Raw genomic sequence first — 21,661 nt, 5'->3', positions numbered from 1 at the left:
GGGTTTAATACTGGCTCTAAGTTGGCCAGGGTGTAAAATATCCCCCCTATTCCTTTTGTATTGAGCTGTATTGTCGATTGTGCTGTCCCCCTATTTAATTGTAAAGCGTGCGTAATCTGTTGGCACTATATAAATCCTAAATAAATCCTATATAATAATAATAATATTAATAATAATATGGGATAGATAGATGTATAAAAAAAAATATATATATATAGATATAGATACAGTATGTATATACTAGATATATATATATATATATATATAAATTTACTGTACATATATATATATATATATATATATAATATTTTTTGGTTTTGGGTTTAATACTGGCTCTAAGTTGGCCAGGGTGTAAAATACCCCCCCTATTCCTTTTGTATTGAGCTATTGAGCTGTATTGTCGATTGTGCTGTCCCCCTATTTAATTGTAAAGCGTGCGTAATCTGTTGGCGCTATATAAATCCCGTATAATAATAATAATAATAATAGTAATAATAATTAGCAGCAATGAGATGCTTTGGTCAAGAATCCAATTGTAATTCGATTGATCAGATAATGAGAGCACATAGCAGAAACAGAGATACGATCGATAATATACGATCGTATCGTTCCAACTATCAATCAAATCCAACTATCAATTGATTGGGTTGTCGACTATAGATCGATTTAGAAGAGATGTCGGTCAGATCATTTATCGAATGTGCCACCATACATTGTACAGAGATTGTATGGTGTATGGGCAGCCTAAGGGTTCATGGACTGTAGTTTAAACAATGCTGGTTAATGGCCAACAAGGGCCGGCTATGCAATACTTAGAATACAAGAGGGCGACTGCATAGGGGGAGCTGGTTTATAGCAAGGCAGCCATTGTGTGTAATGTATAGAGATCTCCATCTTTCCATGAATGTCCATGTAGGAGAAGACGGTGCCTGGTGGATGTGTGTACACAGACAGCTCCAGATCCTGTGTCCTACATCCCCATCCCCGCAGGATTCCATCCCTGCTCTTCTACTCATCCCCCTCCTTCTCCTCTGTGGGGAGGCAGAGCACAGAGATCCTGCATCAGCACCAGACACACAGCATCCCTGGCTCTCCATCATCCATCAGAGTGGGATACCGGAGGTGGGGTGCGGGGACAAGCCAGGGGGACAAGATCATTGTAGGGTGGGCTGGAGCAGAGACCTTTGTAACGGTGCAGAAGGAGGAGAGGGGGAGGAGAGGTGGAGAACAGGAGGTGGTGGTGGTGGCGACAGAAAAAGAAGAGAAAGGGGGGGGGGGGAAGATGCAGCCGGTTTCCACCTGAAGACATAGAAGAAGGAGCACCGGAGGGGGGTGACGAGAGCCCCAATCAATCTTGCACAGTGGAGTAAAGGTAAGACTTGTTTTTCATGAAAACGTTTGGCCGGAGCGGCGTTTTGGATGAGGGGGGGGGGGGGGCTGCACGTTGGGTCTTGTATTGGCAAAGAATGCAGCAGATTTGCTGGCCATAGTGACAACAGAAGGGGTGTTGAGGATCCTCAGGGTGGAGGGCAGTGTTAACCTTTAAACTGCCAGGAGCGATGGCCCCCATAGGATCATCTTTGATGGTAGCCCAGGTATTGCTAGAAATCGCAGCGTCTTTTTTTTTTATTTTTTGCAGTAGTTACCTTTTTGTTGGCCAGCGGAGGAGTCCCTTTTGGTCAACAAATAAATAGCTATTTTGTGCTTGGTAGGCTTTGTGATTGTCAGTTCTGCTATTCCGGCACCTATCCCATGGGTCCATTCCTCATGCGCTGTAATTGCTTTTCCTATTCATTATGATACTTCAACCATTTGCATCCTGAATTCTGCCCCGGGGAGCAGACAGGATTGTGCCCCCCCCCCCCCCCATATAAAAGCGATGCCTTCAAAGATCCAGGCCTGCACCTGGTCAGCTGTTGGTAAATATCATTTTATTCTTCTCTACCAATGTATCCTGATCAGTTCATTGTATTTATTTACCTCTGTTTGTCACATCCTGTGATGTCACAGCTGATCCCAGGCATGCTTTTCCTACATCTTGACATCATCGAACCTAACCACACCCCTTGGCAGAGAGATGCCACATTATAGTACATCAGGGATTTTTTTTTTTTTTACCCTCCATGCAGAAATAATGTCTGATTCATAGCCTTGTGGTTGTGTTCTAAGGTGCAGATGTCTTTCCAGTTAGTGCTTTCCCCTCTGCCTGTGGGGTTAATTTTTGGCTGTCGCACCTTCTGCACTGTGGAGTCTCACTCCTCTCTGTGCATTCCACCCATCCTTTCCTTCTCTTCCAACTTTTTATTACTCCTCTCACACCGACATAGTTACAAAATGTTCCTGGTTTCCAGTTATCCTTAGAAAATCTTCCTGGAGATAGCTCTGATTTGGGGCACTGATCTCTTTCATGGTGAGTAAAGATGTAAAGCAGGGGTGCCAAACTGCATTTCATCATGGGCCGCATTAGCAGTATGGTTGCCCTAAAAGGACCAGTTGTATCTGGGATACGATACGTTAAAGGTTCTGGGTTCAAGAGTACATTATGTACAGTGTGCAGAACTCACAATTATGCGATATACAGTGTGCTGTGTACAGAGTGCAGGGTTCAGAAGTGCACTATGCATAGAGTGCAGGTTTCAGGAATGCATTACGTACAAAGTTCAGGGGTGTGCTGTGTACAGAGTGCAGGGTTCAGGAATGCATTATGTACAAAGTTCAGGGGTGTTCTGTGTATAGAGTGCAGGGTTCAGAAGTGCAATATGCATAGAGTGCAGGGTTCAGGAATGCATTACGTACAAAGTTCAGGGGTGTGCTGTGTACAGAGTGCAGGGTTCAGGAATGCATTACGTACAAAGTTCAGGGGTGTGCTGTGTACAGAGTGCAGGGCTCAGAAGTGTGCTATGCATAGAGTGCAGGGTTCAGGAATGCATTACGTACAAAGTTCAGAGGTTTGCTGTGTACAGAGTGCAGGGTTCAGAAGTGCACTATGCGTAGAGTGCAGGGTTCAGGATTCAGGAATGCATTACGTACAAAGTTCAGGGGTGTGCTGTGTACAAAGTACAGGGTTCAGAAGTGCACTATGCATAGAGTGCAAGGTTCAGGAATGCATTACATACATAGTTCCGGGCGGTGCTGTGTACAGAGTGCAGGGCTCAGAAGTGTGCTATGCGTAGAGTGCAGGGTTCAGGAATGCATTACGTACAAAGTTCAGGGGTGTGCTTTGTACAGAGTGCAGGGTTCAGGAATGCATTACATACAAAGTTCAGGGGTGTGCTGTGTACAGAGTGCAGGGTTCAGAAGTGCGCTATGCGTAGAGTGCAGGGTTCAGGAATGCATTACGTACAAAGGTCAGGGGTGTGCTGTGTACAGAGTGCAGGGTTCAGAAGTGCACTATGTGTAGAGTGCAGGGTTCAGGAATGCATTACGTACAAAGTTCAGAGGTTGGCTGTGTACAGACTGCAGGGTTTAGAAGTGCACTATGCGTAGAGTGCAGGGTTCAGGAATGCATTACGTACAAAGTTCAGGGGTGTGCTGTGTACAGAGTGCAGGGTTCAGGAATGCATAACGTACAAAGTTCAGGGGTGTGCTGTGTGCAGAGTGCAGGGTTCAGAAGTGCACTATGCATAGAGTGCAGGGTTCAGGAATGCATTACATACAAAGTTCAGGAGCACACTGTGTACAGAGTGCAGGGTTCAGAAGTGCACTATGCGTAAAGTGCAGGGTTCAGGAATGCATTACGTACAAAGTTCAGGAGTGCGCTGTGTACAGAGTGCAGGGTTCAGAAGTGCGCTATGTGTAGAGTGCAGGGTTCAGGAATGCATAACGTACAAAGTTCAGGGGTGTGCTGTGTGCAGAGTGCAGGGCTTAGGGGTGCGCTATGCACAGTGTGCAACACCAATTACCTCCCCAAAGCTTCCTTGAATCTCTCTCCTACCTTGCCTGGCTCTAGTACCTCCCTTTGTAGGCAGCTTTGCTTCACCTTGCAGGGAGCAGAAGCGGAGGGTGAAACTTGGAGGTGGCAGAACGGAGTTCCGCCAAATTCCGGCTGCAAAACTGGGTGCGAGGGCCACATGACAAGGCCTGGAGGGCCAGATTTGGCCCGCGGGCCTTGTGTTTGACATATGTGATGTAAAGTGAACCTGCGGCCAGGCTATGGACATTATTTACATATTCCTAACTCTTAGCTGACACCAGTAGCTGGCCCCTTATTTGGGCCGTGATAGCCGAGGCTAGCAGGAAGTAAGAATCATGCCCACACCATTGGGAGCCAGTCTTACCAAATTGTCGGTAGTTGACTGTGAGCTGTGTCAGCGACAGCTCGGTCACAGTTCTGAAGGTGCTGGTGGAGTGCGCCCTTAAACGACACAGTGATGCATTTATGCCGAGGCTGGGCGTTAAAGTCCACCCGCTTTGCAGCTGCATATATGTTGCTTTCATATTTAAAACAAGCCCTCACTGACCATGGTTGTGCGACGCTGTACCCTAATAAAATTGATGTCCTTTTTTACCCACAAATAGAGCTTACTTTTAGTGGTAATTGATCACTTCTGCAATTTTTATTTTTTGCGCTAAAAACAAAAAAGAGCGACAATTCTGAAAAAAAAAACAGCAATATTTTTTACTTTCTGCTATATAACATTCCCCCCCAAAAAATGTAAAAAAACTAAATTTTTCATCATTTTAGGCAAATATGTATTTTGCTACATATTTTTAGTAAAGAATATCACAATAAGAGTATATTGATTGGTTTACGCAAACGTTATCGCGCCTACAAACTAGGGGAAAGTTTTATGTCATTTTTATTTATTTATAAATTTTTTACTAGTAATGGCGGCGATCAGCGATTTTTAGCAGGACTGCGACATTGCGGCGGACAGATCGGACCCCTGACTGACATTTTTGACACTTTTGGAGGGACCAGTGACATTACTACAGTAATCAGTGCTAAAAATATGCATTGTTACTGTACTAATGACACTGGCAGGGAAGGGGCTAACATCAGGGGCGATCAAGGGGGTAAATGTGTTCATAGGGGGTGCTTTCTAACTGTGGGTGGATGGGCTTGCTGAATGAACACAGAGATCTGTGTTCCTAAATAAGAAGAATCCCTGTGTTCAATACTGACAGAACAGCAGCAGACTGCTATTCTGTCTCCACGGGGAGCCATCACGGGTGCCTGGTGAACATCGCGGCCGCCGGACCCGCTGAATGGCTCCCCCCTGTGGCCAATCAGGGAGTGTGTGCTATCCCACTAGCAGTCCCGCGAAACGACGTACAGATACATCGTTTCGCGGGAGAGAGCCGACGTGCTGCAGTATAAGTACGGCATCTGGTCGGCAAGCGGATAAAGTGGTTCTAAAGGCTTGTTTTTTTTTGGGGGGCCCCCACTGGCACTTCTGACCCCTCCCCCTCCCCCTTGCTGAGTGCCCCCAGATTAAGCTGCTTGCTTTGGGGGCACTCGTGCGTGCTGGCTCCTGAGCCGCCTCTGTGTGTCTATGGGACACAAAGAGCGTGGCTCAGTCCCATCCCCCGCTCCCTCCTCATTGGCTGTGATTGACAGGATCAGGAGTAAAAATCCTGGTAGAGCCTGAGCTCTCATGCACATAGCTGGATCGGGGTCAGGCTCAGGTAAGTATTGGGGGGGTTGTGGGGGGAGTGGCATCCTGAAGATTTTTTACCTTTATGAATAATGCATAAAGGTAAAAAACTTTCAGACTTTAGAAATACTTCAAAGCAGAAGAACTGAAGTACTTCAAGTCATTCTCTCAACCGCCTAGTTCACTTTGCTCCCCCCTCCCAGCAGTGATGCAACAGCCTTTTAATCACCATAGCAGCCATTCTCAACCAGGGTTCCATGGAATCCAGGGGTTCCTCCAGAGGTTGCTTGGGCTTCATTGAGCTGTGGCTGATTGACCTTTCATCTAAAGGTGCCTGCATGGTTCTGGATCCAATGGCAGCATCATGACAGCTCTCTTAATGGCGGCATTCTGATCAGAACTGTAAAGGGGACATTCTGCCACGTGACCACCAATGTAAGGGGCATTCTTCCCACAGACCCCTAAGGAATGCATTTTAACAGAGGTTTCTTAAGACCTGAAAAGTATTTTGGGGTTCCTTTGGGTAAAATGTTGAGAAAGCTGCTTTAATGTAAACACAGAACAAGAAGAGCTGATTTGCAAAGAAAACTACGTCAGCATCTTCAGTTCTGCTGCTGTGAAAATTTATGGATGAACTGCTCCACAATACCTGCAGCTAAACAGGTTAGTGAGGGCTTGTTTTAAAGCTCATTTACTTTAGGCTGAGAATAAGTAAATGCTTGAATGTCTGTAGCCTGGCCTAAGGTTTGTTTTAAGACCTAAATCAGAGGTGTTAAACTCTATTTCATCGCTGGCCACATCAGCATTATGGTTACCCTCAAAGGGCCGGTTGCATCTGTAAGACTAGATGTCAAGAGCACCCCACACCCCCCCCCCCCCTAAAATCAGATGTCAAGAGCTACCCCCACCATCAGAAATCATGGGTCCCCCATACTCACTTCACAGTAAACCCAAGGCCATCTTACCAAATGGGCACACTGGGAAGTTGCCCAGGGGCCCCACTTGCCTGGGGGGCCCCACATGCCCAGCGACCCAGCCCCAGCTTGGGCCGTGGAGGGGCAGCCCACAACTGCAGGAATGCCTGTCCGCCTCAACAGGCACACACAGGACAGTCGAGTCTGACTCACGTCCGTGTGTGTGTTCCCCAGACCCAGCCACCAAACTTGGAAGCTGTCACTAGCCTGGCACTGCTGTACCAATAAATATCGCCTTATCGATAATTTCCATTTTTTTTCTTGTGGGTGATTGTGTAGGCGGGCCCCAGTGCACTGCATTGCCCGGGGCCCTTTATTGCTCATAAGATGGCACTGAGTAAACCCCCCTTACCATGTGCTGCTGCCAGGAAAAAGCTAGGGGCAGCACAGTGAAGCAGAGAATGCAGGGTCTGGAGGAGGACGAGAGGAAGGCTGGAGTCAGCTGCCAGAGTTTGAATGCTGAGACCAGGGGAGGCAGGGATAAAGCATGCCACAGAGAGGCGCAGGATCTCTAGGAGCAGTTCTGTCCTCCTCTCTGCTGCCAACTGCTAAAACATGGTGGGGACAGAGATGAGGATAGGTGTGAGGGCCACATGAAATGGCCTGGCGAGCCAGATTCGGCCCCCGGGCCTTGTGTTTGACACCTGTGACCTAAATATTTCTACTCCTTCTCAAAATGACAGTTTTAAGCCCAAAATGCAAAAACAACCACAACATTTTTCATGGTGGAGATACTGAATTTCATTTTAGATCTTAGCAGAAAATTTAGGTAAATGTAATTCTTTGATATTCAATGATATCAACAGTTCCTGATTTTTTAAACTCAGTTTTGCCATTCCAGAGACCATGGTTGGTCTTTAACCACTTGCCGACTGCCTAACGACGATTTACGTCAGCAGTCAGCCCCTCACAGGCAAAGCGACGTTGGTCTACGTCACTAGCCTGTGAGGCTCTAGGGAGCGAGCGCGCGATGCCGGAGGCGAGCTCCCACTCGCTCACGGACCCCCCGGGCGTGTGCCCGGTGGACCCGATGTCCGTCGGGCACTCGCGATTGTCCGTTACAGCGGGAGAATGGCAGGCGGCTAATGTAAACACAGCCGCCTGTCATTCTTTCCTGTGTAAGAATAGTGATCATACGGTTCTGCCGTATGTAGGACCGTTGATCTCTGTTCTTACACCTCAAGCCACATCCAATCACAGTTAGAAGCACACCCCTAGAGACACACTTAACCCCTCCCTCTCAAAAAAAGTTAACCCCTTCACTGCCAGTGTAATTTTTACAGTAACAGTGCATATGTATAGCACTGATTACTGTAGTAATGTCACTGGTAACCCCAAAAGTGTCAAAAATGTCAGTCAAGGGTCCGATCTGTGCGCCGCAATGTTGCAGTCCCGCAAAAAAAAAAAACACAGATCGCCGCTATTACTCGTTAAAAAAAAAAACAACAAAAATGACAAAAATCTTTCCCTTTGTTAGTAAACGCAATAACTTTTGCGCAAACCAATCAAAATACGCTTTTTGCGATTTTCTTTACCAAACATATGTAGCATAAAACAAATTTGCCTAAAATGTTAAAAAATTTAGATTTTTTACATTTTGTTTTTTTTGGGAATTTCATATAAAAAATGTGAAAAATATTGTTATTTTTTGCAAAATTGACGCTCTTTTTTTGTTTATCAAAAAATCGCACAGGTGATCAAATACCACCAAAAGAAAGCTCTGTTTGTGGGGAAAAAAAGGACGTCAAATTCGTTTAGGTACAGCGTCGCACGACCGCGCAATTGTCCGTTAAAGTCACGCAGTGCCGAATCGCAAAATAGGCCCTGGTCAGGAAGGGGGGTAAAATCTTCCGGCGCTTAAGTGGTTAAAATGCAATCCTTTGTTTGTTAGAATTCAGTTTATGAAATACATTGTGGAAGGACTGTAGAGCTCGGTTCCGGTCTAAGCCGGGATTAATAGTAGCTATTATACATACACTGTTACAGCAACATTGTCCCTGGAAATGATGTTAAAGTATGAGAAATCTGCTACGTAGTTGTCTCCTCTGGTTTTCCTTTGCGCTGTCTGATCTCTTTTTCTGCTCCCCTAGCACTGCTCCTCTACCTTCCTCCTTGTCTTCCATGGCTTTCTGCCTAATCCCTTGAAGTGTTTGTTTCCCATAACTAATATGTATTCCTGTCTATTCCTGTTATTGACTCACCGCTCTGTTTTCTCTTTGCTATTTTTGTGACTCCAGTCCGTTCTCTTTAACGTTCCTCATCTTAGTTGTTTAGTCATCTCTCTTGTCTTTCTTCGAAGCTCACCTTACCCCAAGCCATCCTCTACTACTGTCCTGACTTCTGCTAGAACTCTGCAAGCAGTTGGCTGTTATATGGTTTATTTCCAGTGATTGACATCACTGAATTAATGAAGCAGTGTGAGCTGTGAATTAGTAATCTGTACAGGAGTTTACAAAGGCCTCCTTACTGAGAATACAGCGAGACAAGGAGCCGAAATGAGCACATAGTTAATAAAGACAGATTAGAGCCCCAAAATAAGAAATCGTAAGCCAGTGCCTGTGGCTTAACTCTTCGATCTAAATGTAAATGATTAATTCCTGAGAATTTCTGACTGTCCCTTTTTTTTTATAGAAACTGCACACCCTGCACATCAATAAATACAGCGTATGTAAACGCTGAAAAATGATCTTCTCTTATTTGCTCCCTTTTGGTCTGATACAGATTATACCATAAAATACCATTTTAACGCGTTTCATTATGTCTTATAAGTGCAAGAAATATCTGTTGATCTTTCTCGAAATCTCGTAAGATGATAACTTCCTGTGCTATCTGCCTGTGGGGCGTTCTCATCAGATTTCACTGAGGACTACAGTACACCTCCCTCTTATGTTATGGACAGGGGAGGACTGGGCCTGGGGGCAGGGGGGCAAATGCCCCCTGGGCCATTCTCATGCCCTGTAAAAAGGCTGCACTGCTTCCAGGGCCGTCTTGAATATTAATTGGACCCTGGGCAAACTTTTTCTTGGGCCCTCCCGAATGCACTTATCAGCTATGTGCGAGCAGTGCGGGCTCAAGTGGAAGCTGCCTTGGGCCCTCCCGAATCCACTTATCAGCTATGTGCGAGCAGTGCGAGCTCAAGTGGAAGCTGCCTTGGGCCCTCCCGAATCCACTTATCAGCTATGTGCGAGCAGTGCGAGCTCAAGTGGAAGCTGCCTTGGGCCCCATAACAATGACTGGGCCCAGGGCAGCTACCCCTTTTGCCCTGTGTTAAAGACAGCCCTGACTGCTTTTGCTACAGACATGACTAAAGGATTCCTGGTGAAGAGAAGTAAAAAGTCCCTGCCACTGCCCTACTGTATGCAGGTTGAAGACCAGGACAGAGCACAGGTCTCCCCTTCCCCCCCAGCATGGATGGTGTAAATAAATTGTGTCTGCGCAGAGGCCGATTTAATGCCCCACTGGAGACTCTCCCCCCCCCCCCCCCCGGCCAGCCCCTACCAAACTGTCCCAGCTACCCCCAACTGCCCCCTGCTGGCCAGATTGGAAACCAGGATTCAGCCGGTGAGTAGAGAGTACCTGGAACAGGGCTTCAGCCTGGAATGGGGGTCAGGAGGGGGGGGGGGGTCGGGAAGAGGGAGAGTGGGAGCGGGGTCGAGTCGCTGCACCATGGACTTCTGGTTTGTACTTGAAACTTGCCAGTCTGCCCCTGGTTATGGAGAAGAGGAGAGGGGGAGCGTTCTGTAGTCCTGTCCTAGGGTGACAATGCTAACATAGATACAGTACAGTCAAAAAATCTTTGTCACCCTTGGACAGACAGGGGTCGTTTTACTAAAACTTGAGATTGTAAAATCTGGTGCCGCTGCGCACGGTAGCCAATCAGCTTGTTCAATTAAGCTTTGACAACAAAAAAAATGGAAGCCGATTGGCTCCCATGCACAGCTGTACCATATTTTGCATTCTCCAGTTTTAGTAAATCAACCCCTAAAGTGTGTTACTGGGAGGATCATTAGATGAAAAAAAAGCCTGAACAAAGAAAACAAATGCAGTCACCACATCTAAATATCAATATAAAATGTTTGTTCTTCATACGCTTTACCATTCTTCTTGTTTCCCTCCCCCTGGGTCACCTGCATGAAAAAATATAGAATAAGTAGCACAATGGACAAATAGGATATGGAAAGTGCAACCAATCTAATTTTATTTTAATCACTAAAACAGTGCACTAGGCATCCTGATCTGTTCGTATAATCTTCTGCGCTGTACACATTGTTTGGGAATAAACCTGAAATAATAAGGGAGAACTTGATTGGATAGGTAACACTCAAATGTATTGATCTGTGTATGTTTAAAGTGGCTGAAGGTTTTAGTGTGCAGCTCTTCCCACCCGTATACTTACCCAAGCTCGATCAGGATCCAGCAATGTGCACGAGAGCGGCTCCTCTCCCGGGCTTCTGCTACCTGATTGGCTGAGAGACAGCAGCCGGAGCCACTGGCTTTTGCAGCTGTCAATCACAGTTCACAGCCAGTAAGGAGGAAGCAAGGGCAGGGGCAGGGCCGAGCCCCGTTCTGTGTGTCTTATAGACATACAAAGTGGGGCTTCGAAGCGAGCACGCACGAGTGCCCCCATAGCTAGCAGCTTGCTCTGGGGTCACTCCAAGAAGAGTAGGGGCCAGAAGCAATGGTGGGGGACCCCAGAAGAGAAGGATGGAGGCTGATCTGTTAAAAACCATTACACAGAGAAGATAAGTATAACATGTTTGCTATTAAAAAAAAATACCTTTATTATCACTTTAAGGCCCCTTTCACACAGGCAGACCGTTCAGATCCGCCTGTCCGTTTTTTTGGCGGATCTGAACGGACACCCCATGCATTCCTATGGGGCATCGGATGTCAGCGGAGACATGTCCGCTGACATCCGATCCGTCAAATCTGGACTGATGGAAACCCAATTTTCCATCCGTCCAGCGGATCGGATGGGATCAGATGAAAACGGACAGACGGTCTGTTCCCATTTGATTAACCCATAGAGATGCATGGGGACCTGACAGCTGTGTCTCTGCACACAGCGCGGAGACACAGCTGTCATCCTGCTCAGCGGGGGATCGGTGGATCGACCTCCTGCTGAGAAAAACGGAGTCGGCGTGACAGATTCCGTGTGTGAAAGTGGCCTGAGGTTAAATCCACACCTGCCCAACACTGATTACATGTGAGAGCACCTGGGGGGGGGGGGGGTGCCCAGCGATTAGCTGTAGGAGGCAGCCCTATTGAAAACAGCTGATTGCAGCTGATCACATGTAATCACTCATGCAGCGATTAGCTGTGATTGATCGGTCCTGGACACCATAGGCGTGCGCACAGGGTGTGCCAGGTGTGCCTGGGCACACCCTAATCATCCTATGTGGCGCAGATTCCCCCTGTTTAGACCCTAAAAATATTGTAAAAAAAAATAATAAAAATAAATAAAACTAAAAAAATAATTTAAAAATATTAATGAAAAAAAAAATACAGTCACCATCCACTGCCCTACTGACACCAATCTCTGCCTACGAACACGGTCAGTATATATACACATACACACACATATGTGTTTGAGCTTTGGGGTGCACACCCTAATGCAATAGGCTGCGCACAACTATGCTGGACACAGACAGTCCACACATTGCTTCCAATGGGACTCTACTGCAGCTAATGACCAGGAACCCCCACTAGGGTTCTCTCATGTGACAAGTGCTGGGCCCATTCACAGGTATGAATGTGGCCTGAAGGGAAAGTATAGCATAATATTTTTAGTGGTAACAGTACATTTATTTCATTTGTTTACAGGTTTGACCTAAATTTTGAGATTTCTAGATTAGCCACTAGAGGGAACACTCAGAGGCTTAATAGAATCACTCTTTTTCTCTTAACAGCTTTCAAAATATCAGCCACATAGGGAGTGCATTATTGCAATGAGTCAGCTGACTCATCGACTTGTATTGTAAGAAGTAGCAATAAAGCAAAACCTTTGTGTAGCACTACTTAGTGGAAAGCAGAACCAATATAACTGTACCATGTACATACTTTATTTTAAATTATATACAGAAACAAAGCTTTTCAAATATTGAAACGCGTTGATGGGATTATTTCTCTAAGTGTCACTAAACCCACATCATAAAAACCAGCAGTAAATGGTTTATTACATGCTGGTCATACTCACTCAGTCCCTATGAGATTCCCTTTCTGTAATCTGCAAAAAAACCTGGTTAATCCTGCTGCTCTCTATCTCCACCTTCTGTTCATGTCCCCAATTCAGCTAAGGGTTTTGCAGCTGTGTTGGCAACTCCGCACATGCTCAGTTTTGGACCCTGAGCATTTCCTACCTATCACATCTGAGCAGCCTTTATGACTATAGAGTCACACAAATGGGCGTATACACAGTGGTATACGCCCATTTGTGTGACTCTATGCCCACTGGTAAGCTAAACACAATGGGGGTGGGATATCACATGTCGATTATTGGAGGCTTCACCTCCCGCTTATTCTAAGACACAGGCTGGAGGGGTGTGACACAGCCTGTGACTGGCAGAAATCTTCACACACCATGTTATTGCCAAAAAATAATAAAGATCTGATTACAGATATACATTTGTATGACAATTTATAACAATTTATTCATAATATTTTTTTATTTTTACTTTGTATTCCAAAGGCTGTTTTTTCTTTAAATTTGAATTATTTATTTTTACTTTGTATTCCAAAGGCTGTTTTTTTTTTTTGTTTTTTTTATTATTATATATTTTAACTTCGTATTCCAAAGGCTGTTTTTTTTTTTAATTATTTATTTTTCCAAAGGCTGTTTTTTTTATTTTATTTTTAAGGCTCCGTTCACATCTAGGCGTTTTTGGGGCGTTTTTCTGCTCTAGGATCAGCTCTCAAAACGCCCAACAAGACAAATCCTATTCATTTCAATGGCCCCTGTTCACATCTGAGCGTTTTGACGCTGTATACAAAACGCCCAACGCTCAAAAAAGTACATGAGCTTCTTTTTGGGCAGATTACAGGCGTTTTCCATTGATCTCTATTCAATCTAAAAACGCCTGCACAAAAATCGCGGTAAAAATCGCAGTAAAATCGCGGTAAAAAACGCGCGAAAAACGCTACGCTCAGGTGTGAATGTAGCCTAACATGTGACCAGCAGCGGAGGACTAGATGCTCCTCCTGCTTATGTTTCCCTGCAGACAGGCTGGGTAAAATCTGGGTCATGTGACAGCTGTATATCATTTAGGAAAAAGGTAATTAGATGTTTTTTTTATAATTAAAATGATTTCTAGATTGTAAGCTCTAACGAGCAGGGCCCTCTACTTCCTCCTATTTTGAACTGTATTGTAACTGTATTGTCTTCCCTCACATTGTAAAGCGCTGCGCAAACTGTTGGCGCTATATAAATCCTGTATAATATAATAATTACAGTGCCATCATCAACATAAAATAATAGAAGGGACAATGTAAATTAAACAGTGTGTGTTTAATATTATTTTAACAATTTTTGGAATGAGTTTTTTGGACTCTACTCATCAAGTTGATATATCCGGCGTTGAAGCTGAATATTTTGGTTATTACCAGCTTAATGGTGAATTTCCAGTTTATCCAGTATATCTAGTTTAGATTTTTCTAGTTCCTTTACTCTTCTGTCTGTGTGGGCTACTTCACTCTTACGAATTGTCATCGTTTCCGCCTCCATTTACTACTCCAGGTCTGACCTCGTGGGTAGAGAGCAGATGTAAGCTTGTAGTTCAGAATTATCTTCATCCATGATGGGGTTGGGCGAGTGGAGACCTGAGAGGAGAGAGCCGGTGTAGGTGGAATGCTGTAAAAGGGAGCCCCAATTATGTGTAGGTGAGTCCTATAATGATGGTGTGTCAGTTCAGGTGCCGCTGACGTCCCAAAGTTAGTTGCTCCAGGGGGAAGTGAAGTCTACGGAAAATACTTAAAAACTAGTTGTAACTCCTGGGACATGTGTCCACCAAAGATGGGAGTCAGCTTGAGGTTCTTCTTGTACCCCATAATGGTGGTGGATAGCCATTTAATGGTAGTAAAAGTGCCTGAATAAGCCTGAGGACAGGGATCTGTAATAACTAGTATTTTTGTGTTGTTCATTAGATGCCCAAAAATATGTGTCTCGCTTTCGGTGTTAATAGCAACCCCAAACAGGAAAAGCAAGACACCAAGAAATATGCATATGCGTGACACCACGCTATAACGTCATGATGTCACAGATATTGTGTGAATGGGGGCTAAGGCTCCATTCACACTAGCGCGACTTGTCAGGCGACTTGTCAGCCTGACAAGTCGCGGTCCCTCGCGGTCCATGCAGTGCTACAGGACCCGTTCTAATAGGAGCGACACAAGTCGCTCCAACTTAGAAAAAGGGTCCTGTACTACTTCGGGGCGACCTCGGAGCGACTTGCATAGACATTCATTATATGAAGTGCGTGCAAGTCGCGCCGAAGTCGCGGTGAACGAGACTTCACAGGTCGCCCCCGAAGTCGTGCACAAGTCGTGCCGCTGCAATGTGAATGCGGTCTCAAAGTTTTGTTTTCATCTACGATTGCTTTTGTACTTTGTATAGACATTGTTTGTTTTTTTTGTTTTTGTTTTTTTTACAAATAAACATTCTGAATTGTCTATTTTCTAAAGAAACAACACAGCATGAGCTGTATTTTAGGCTCCGTTCACATGTCAGTGTATGGATCGCGGCGCGATTCCGCCCGCGATCCGGAGATTATTGCAAATCGCGGGACGCCTGTGCGTTGGCCGTGATTTGCAATAGCCCCCCAAACGCTGAGCGATGTTGCCGCGATTTCCGCCTGCCGAATCGCGGTAATATCGCGCAAAAAAAAAATCACGGGACGCATTACACCCAAAAAAGTACAAGAGCTTCTTTGGAGCGTATTGCGTCCCGCGATTTTTTTTGCACGATGTTACCACGATTCGGCAGGCAGAAATCGCGGCAACATCGCTCAGCGTTTGGGGGGCTATTGCAAATCACGGGCAACGCACAGGCGTCCCGCCATTTGCAATAATCTCCGGATCGCGGGCGAAATCGCGGCGATTCTGCCCACGATCCAAACGCTGACATGTGAATGCAGCCTTATTATATTTTTTTTCTGTCTGTTTTAAACCTGGGAGTGGAGCCCTCACTATTTATTTATTTATTATGATCAGGAGAAAATAAATCAATATAAACATTTTTTTTTCTTTTCACTAATATGTCTATTTTCTAGAGAAGCTGTTTACTTTCAGACTCTTTTGTCTCTGAATGAAACCTGGGAGTGGAGCAGGGCTTTTTTTCAGCGGGAATGTGGGGGAACGCATTTCCGGACAGGGCCGGCCTTTGGGGTGTGCGAGGCAAATAGACTGTGCACTTTGCAAAGTGCAGTTGCTCTGTGAAATTGCAGATGCTTCAGAGCTTAGTAATGGAGGTAAGGCTTCACTTTGCAAAGAGTACCCAATCACATGCAAGGGAAAAAAAAAAACGTAATTTTTGCTTGCACATGATTGGATGATAGAAGTCAGCAGAGTATCTACTCATTTACTAAGCTCTGGATCAACTGCAGTTGCAAAGTGCATAGTTTTTCCCTTAAAGCGGTAGTAAACTCAGACAATGAAACTACATTTAAGCAATATATAAATCCAATAAGTTGTTTTTAATTAAAAAACCCACTAATAGTATGCTCAAAGAGCATTCTTACTGTTAGAAATCAATAGATTCTGATTGCTCCCGCCCTCTGTAATGTTTCCAGGCCATAATCCCGCGCATGCGCATTACACGCCGTATTTGTAGCTTGTAAATGGGGAAGGAGTCTCGTGGGATATCGGGGCTGACGCCGACAGAAGGAAATGACACAGCCCCGGCATAGACCCAGTATTTTTCCGGCAGCCTAAGCTTGCATATGTATAGCACTGATTAGTGTAGTAATGTCACTGGTACCCCCAAAAGTGTCAAAAATGTCAGTCAAGGGTCCGATCTGTCCGCCGCAATGTCGCAGTCCCGCAAAAAAAATCGCAGATCGCCGCGATTACTCGTTAAAAAAAACAACAAAAATCTTTCCCTTAGTTAGTAAACGCAATAACTTTTGCGCAAACCAATCAAAATGCTCTTATTGTGATTTTTTTTTACCAAACATATGTAGCAGAAAACAAATTGGCCAAAAATGTTAAAAAATTTAGATTTTTAAATTTTTTTTGGGGAATTTCATATAAAAAAATGTGAAAAATATTGTTATTTTTGCAAAATTGTCGCTCTTTTTTTGTTTATAGCGCATGATCAAAAAATCGCACAGGTGATCAAATACCACCAAAAGAAAGCTCTGTTTGTGGGAAAAAAAGGACGTCAATTTAATTTGGGTACAGCGTCGCACGACCGCGCAATTGTCCGTTAAAGTCACGCAGTGCCGAATCGCAAAATAGGCCCTGGTCAGGAAGGGGGTAAAATCTTCCGGGGCTTAAGTGGTTAAAGCAGAACTAAAGGCACAAAGACATCACCTACGCTCCAACGATGTGATGCCCACAAAGTCCCTTGCCTGCATCTTCTCCCCAGCTTCTTCCAGATGCTGGTCTTTAGCCGTCGTGATGGGCCGGTGCTGGATGACGTTACCCCGGAGTCATTCATCCCGGCACACTGGCACTGTACCGGAAATATAAATAAAGCTGAGCATGCACAACTCTATTTACATTGTGGGGAGGATTGTGAACAGACAGGTAGGTTTATTTTATTGCAGAAGAGACATTGCCACAAACAAACATTTTTAAGAGCCTACAAAAGGCAGGTTGGTGGAAGTCGTATCATTGGAAAGAATAGTATAACGCTGCTTTGTGTGCAGTAAAGCGTACCTAAAGTGCATCTGTGCTAATGGACACAAAAAGATCAACACTGATTGGTTGCTCTGGGTACCCTGGCTTTGTACATCACTACTTTTCTGAATCATTGTATGAGTTGTTTTTCTTCACAGTTCTACCCATATGTAGCGTGTGTCACATATGATACATTTTATTACCTCTACAGTCTATTCCTTGTCACATTCCTCCCCTGTGTCTCACAACTTTCACTCAGTGTAACACCCTGTTGTCTTCCCCCCCAGGTCAGCAGTTTGTGTCCCCCCTCCCCCTCTGTCATCCTCCTCCTCCCATCTTCTGTCTGTCCCCCTGTGTAATCTGTTTTGTGTTCCCTCAGGTTAATCCTTCTCACTATCATCTGCTGCCTCCCCCCCCCCCCCCATCACATCCACAAGCCCCCTGCATCTGTCTTGCTTTGCTTTTTTCAATCACAACCTTTCACTCCTGACATCTCCATCTCTCTGATATCAAATCCTGGCCTCCTCCTCCTCCCCATCCTCATCACTGGAGACTCCGTATACCCGTATACTGCTCTGAGATATGACACCCGTATACTGCTCTGAGATATGACATCCGTATACTGCTCTGAGATATGACACCCGTGTACTGCTCTGAGATATGACACCCGTATACTGCTCTGAGATATGACACCCGTATACTGCTCTGAGATATGACACCCATATACTGCTCTGAGATATGACACCCGTATACTGCTCTGAGATATGACACCCGTATACTGCTCTGAGATATGACACCCATATACTGCTCTGAGATATGACACCCGTATACTGCTCTGAGATATGACACCCGTGTACTGCTCTGAGATATGACACCCATATACTGCTCTGAGATATGACATCCGTATACTGCTCTGAGATATGACACCCGTATACTGCTCTGAGATATGACACCCGTATACTGCTCTGAGATATGACACCCATATACTGCTCTGAGATATGACATCCGTATACTGCTCTGAGATATGACACCCGTATACTGCTCTGAGATATGACACCCATATACTGCTCTGAGATATGACATCCGTATACTGCTCTGAGATATGACATCCGTATACTGCTCTGAGATATGACACCCGTGTACTGCTCTGAGATATGACATCCGTATACTGGTCTGAGATATGACATCCGTATACTGCTCTGAGATATGACATGTCTCCGTATACTGCTCTGAGATATGACATCTGTATACTGCTCTGAGATATGACACCCGTATACTGCTCTGAGATATGACACCCATATACTGCTCTGAGATATGACACCCGTATACTGCTCTGAGATATGACACCCATATACTGCTCTGAGATATGACATCCGTATACTGCTCTGAGATATGACACCCGTATACTGCTCTGAGATATGACATCTGTATACTGCTCTGAGATATGACACCCGTATACTGCTCTGAGATATGACATCTGTATACTGCTCTGAGATATGATATCTGTATACTGCTCTGAGATATGACATCCGTATACTGCTCTGAGATATGACACCCGTATACTGCTCTGAGATATGACATCCGTATACTGCTCTGAGATATGACATCCGTATACTGCTCTGAGATATGACACCCGTATACTGCTCTGAGATATGACACCCGTATACTGCTCTGAGATATGACATCCGTATACTGCTCTGAGATATGACACCCGTATACTGCTCTGAGATATGACATCCGTATACTGCTCTGAGATATGACATCCGTATACTGCTCTGAGATATGACATCCGTATACTGCTCTGAGATATGACACCCATATACTGCTCTGAGATATGACACCCGTGTACTGCTCTGAGATATGACATCTGTATACTGCTCTGAGATATGACATGTCTCTGTATACTGGTCTGAGATATGACATCTGTATACTGCTCTGAGATATGACATCCGTATACTGCTCTGAGATATGACACCCGTATACTGCTCTGAGATATGACATCCGTATATTGCTCTGAGATATGACACCCGTATACTGCTCTGAGATATGACATCCGTATACTGCTCTGTTATCTATCTATCTATCTATCTATCTATCTATCTATCTATCTATCTATCTATCTATCTATCTATCTATCTATCTATCTATCTATCTATCTATCTATCATAACTACCTATTAACTGTCCATTCATCCATCCAATATCAGTCTATCTATCCATCCATCCAGTATCTGTTATCAATTTATTGATACGCTTTCTACAGTATTATCTATCCATCCAGTAACTATTATCAATGTATCCATCCTAAGCATCTACCCTGCCTCTACTCCTATAACCCCCGTCAGCAACAACCCTCCTTCTACTCTTATAAACCCCCTCAGAAGCTACCCTCCCTCTACTTCTATAACCCCTCCTGAGCACCTTCCCTCCTCAATCTTCATACCCCTCCTCAGCACCTACATTCCACAACCTTCATACCCCTCTTCATCAACTACTCTCCCCTATCTTCATACCCCTCCTCAGCACCTACCCTTCCTCTACTCATAACCCCTCCTCAGCACCTACCCTCCTCAACCTTCATACCCCTCTTCAGCAACTACTCTCCCCTACCTTCACATCCCTCCTCAACACCTATCCTCCTTCTACTCCTGTAACCCCTCCTTAGCATCTACTGTGCCTCTACTCCTATAACCCCCCTTAGGAACTACTCTCCCTCTACTTTTGTAAACCCCCTCAGCACCTACCATCCTTCTACTCCTATAACCCTCCTTAGCACCTACCCTCCCTCTACTCCTATACCCCCCCCCTCAGCACCTACCCTCCCTCTATTCCTATAACTCCCCTCAGCAGCTAACCTCCCTCTACTGATTTATCCCCCCCCCCCCTCAGTACTCACCCTCCTTCTACTCATAACCCCTTCTTAACACATAACCCCCTCTACTCCTATAAGCCCCTCTACCTTGCACAATATGCAGAGCCTTTTTTTCTGCATAGTCAGATCAGCATGCTTTTGGCCACTCATATATAATCTAAAACTGAATGACTAGCAGGCTGGATTGATAATGACCTATTCTTCTAATTACTTCCAGGTGTACCTGCTCATAGTAGATCACTTGGAAAGTAAATCCAGATTGATTTTTTCAGTGCTCTCTCCTGACTCAGTGTGTCCTGTGTGGGTATGTTGCCCGATACTGTTAGTGTGATACAAAGTTCATCAAACATTCCTTTGAAATTTGTAAAAATTTGTTTGACATAGAATTCAATTTTGCCATCATCAGGACACAAATTTTGTTCAAAAGCCCTTAAAATTCCATCTATACCTGTTACTTCAGTGGAATCCCAGACGGATTCAACAGGTTTCTATTTTTGCTCAGCAAATTAAAATATTCACACAGAACAGAAATTACATTTGTGGTTAAGATGGTTCACGGTGACTACATAGAAACACAAAATGAATATTATTTTTACAATATATTATTATTATATTTCAATTATTATTTTAAATGTATCTAAAGCCAACCTTTTTTGGTTTGGATAGAGTAAGAAACTCCTATCAGGACCAATTACGTGAGCATTACCTATACTTCCTGTTCCAATGCCACAACAGGAAGTGAGAGGAAATCACTCCAAAATAAGGGTATCTCCCTCTTCAACAGTTGCCAACAGACCAAGGGTCCCCATTGACAGATTACTTCTGCATTCCTGTTCTGGTGGCAACCTAAAATTTGGGATTTCCCCTTACTTTCAGTCCTGGTTACAGCCGTCATCAGGACAAACACAGAGAGTGATTCTCCCCACTGGGGACACAAACTGTAATAAAAACAGTTTCTAACCCTTTCCAAGTCTGTTTAGAAGTAAAATATTTTGACTTTACATTACTTCTTTTTTACACATAACTAACATATGTACCTAAATCTCACTAACCAACCTCCTCCCCCTAGGCAGCATATTGTTATGGGAGTAAAGTGAAGTATTTGGCACTGCTGGGTATGGGTGGGCATGTGACTCCCTCACCCATGTGACAGGGGTAGGTGTCCTGAGATTGGCCCAGGCTGTGACATAGGATCAGGAAAGATGTCCATATCCCTATGTGAGCTTCAGCAGGATGGTTTGGAGCTTGCATAGAGCTTCTTTTGCTCAATTCCAGAAACAAAATAGAGCAAAGCAGGCATGAGGAAAATTATTTTCCCTGCATGGACAAAAGAAGGATGGGTGAGATAAACTCAAAGCTCAACTCAATGAAGAGTCTGTTATTTTC

General features: G+C 44.7%; 1 protein-coding gene across 1 annotated transcript in view; it reads left to right on the top strand.

Annotated features, from left to right (window-relative positions):
• The first annotated feature begins 1,237 nt into the window (after positions 1 to 1,237).
• The window catches only part of DLGAP4 (DLG associated protein 4), a 329,035-nt gene continuing 308,611 nt past the window's right edge, over positions 1,238 to 21,661 (top strand). The window contains exon 1 of the mRNA XM_082272050.1: positions 1,238 to 1,372. The gene's annotated coding sequence lies outside the window, so the exon portion shown is untranslated. The remainder of the gene's footprint in view (positions 1,373 to 21,661) is intronic.

The sequence above is a fragment of the Pelophylax lessonae genome (assembly GCF_965119305.1).
Source record: "Pelophylax lessonae genome assembly, chromosome: 11".
Taxonomy (NCBI): Eukaryota; Metazoa; Chordata; class Amphibia; order Anura; family Ranidae; genus Pelophylax; species Pelophylax lessonae.
Note: the sequence above shows the minus strand (reverse complement) of the source record. Positions and strands in the feature narration are given on the sequence as shown.